The sequence below is a fragment of the Pseudomyrmex gracilis genome, unplaced genomic scaffold, assembly GCF_002006095.1.
Source record: "Pseudomyrmex gracilis isolate BER0280 unplaced genomic scaffold, ASM200609v1 scaffold_1318, whole genome shotgun sequence".
NCBI classification, from domain to species: domain Eukaryota; kingdom Metazoa; phylum Arthropoda; class Insecta; order Hymenoptera; family Formicidae; genus Pseudomyrmex; species Pseudomyrmex gracilis.
Window position 1 is genome coordinate 3542 of NW_018021902.1, and position 1939 is coordinate 5480.

Sequence of the window (1939 nt, forward strand, 5' to 3'; positions counted from 1 at the left end):
TCCCGGTACCTTTCATCAAGTTAATCAGTTGATCGGCGAACTAAATCACATCTCCAAAGATTAATTTGAGTGAAATCTCGAATTAATTAATTTCCCTTTCACAAAGCGATGTGTCAGTGAATATATATTTGTCCGTTTTCGACATATTGTATTTTGCTGAAATTTATGACACGTGTTGTTGGTAACTTGTTGTCATGTTGCTCTTTATGTTAGTGATAAACCGTTGACAGCAAATACACAGCAAGTTGTCGGCAACACATGGACCGTTTATTTTGAAAGTGGTGTAAGTCTATTTTTGAAAAAAATGAGATATCACGTAATTCATAATTCATAATTGACAGATATGTTAACCTATAAGTTTCTCGAAACAAAAGAAAAATGGACTTACACCACTTTCAAAATAAACGGTCCACATGTTGAATACGTGTCATGTCAAACCAAAAACAAATGCCTAACTCACCTTGTTTTAAATTTGCTGAAAACTCAAGCGTTTTGTTTTCGGCAACATGACAGCAAAAACGTAAACAGGTGGCTATCAGGGTAGCCTTAAGAGATGTGTTCATATTATTCATTATTTTCATATTATTTACAATTTGATTTAATTTCATTTCTAAATTTATTAGTTTTCTTATAGTAAAACGTTGGAAATTATCAATTTCTGTAACACATTAAAAATATTTTATTCATATTATTTTATTTTTATCAAAAGAAAATTATATAAATTTTAAAAAATTTGGTGAATTTAGAAATACATTAAGAAAAATGTTAAAAATATCAGGTTTAGATATAAATAACGTTATGGCTTTAAAATATATACTAAATATATACTAATATATACTAATAAATATGTACTATACAGAGTGTCCCAGAATTGGTGTAACATCTCTCGCAGACAGGTAGAAGGAGTAAAACTGAGTCGAAAAGTTCTATACCAGCTTGGAGCTGTCATTTTGCACGTGGCTGCACGCTCATTTGCGGATCTTTGTTAATTAAGACTTTGATAACTATTGCAAATCTAGCAAAATGGTATAAGACTTTTCGATTCAGTTTTACTCCTTCTATCTGTCTGCGAGAGATGTTACACCAATTCTGGGACATTTTGTATATAATTATAAGTAATGCAGAGATACTACTTTATACTAACTTTGTTCAACATCTGGTATTATGTTATGAGCTAATGAGATGTCTTCTTTCTTACCACTGCATTTTTTATAGAGCAAGTTTTCATTACATTGTAGATCTGAAAGTAAAAAAACACGTCATTATTACTATTTCAATATAATTTTAACATAAATTTAGTTATATATGCATAATCTGTCTAAAACAGTTAATTGTTATTTTTGTTTGATAATTATATATATAACAAGAGAATATAATATATAATTTATTATATTAATATTGTATTTGAATTTATCTTATGTAAAAAAAATTGCCATTATAGAAGACATATATGTAACAAAGACCAACTTCTCTTTATTTATAATATATCTTATTTGTTGCTCGCTATTAGAGCTTAAATTGTTTCATTTTTGTTTTATACATTACAAGCGTATCTTATATCATTTTGTTAAAGACCAACTTATAACAATTATTTAATGTATGTATAACAATTATTTAAAGTATAAAAACTATCATGTCAAATTTAAAGGCAAATAATGACTTTAATGTTATGACTTTAAAATATATATAACAAATAATTATAAGTGATATTTATAATTATTTGATAAAGAGAATAATGTTATACTAACTTTGTTCAGCATTTTCCCTATACAGGACAGCAAGATTGCAGCAAGATTGCAGCAATATTGTTGTGCAAGATTGCAACATTTCAGAAACATTGCAAAATGTTGCAGCAACGTTGTTGCAGCATTGCAGCAACAGTAAAATGTCCGCTTACAGAAATATTGCAATGTAACATTGCAGAAATATTGCAATGTAA

General features: G+C 27.8%; 1 long non-coding RNA gene across 3 annotated transcripts in view; it reads right to left on the reverse strand.

The window, feature by feature from the left end:
- Positions 1 to 6: 6 nt before the first annotated feature.
- LOC109862049 overlaps positions 7 to 1939 on the reverse strand; it is a 9130-nt gene continuing 7197 nt past the window's right edge. For 2 of the 3 annotated variants that reach the window (XR_002251076.1, XR_002251078.1), the window contains exons 4-5: positions 1145 to 1240; positions 241 to 658 (exon numbers count right to left, since the gene is read on the reverse strand). This is a non-coding gene — a long non-coding RNA (uncharacterized LOC109862049). Of the gene's footprint in view, positions 157 to 240; positions 659 to 1144; positions 1241 to 1939 lie in introns of those variants that run through there. The other variant, XR_002251077.1, reaches the window with a different exon arrangement.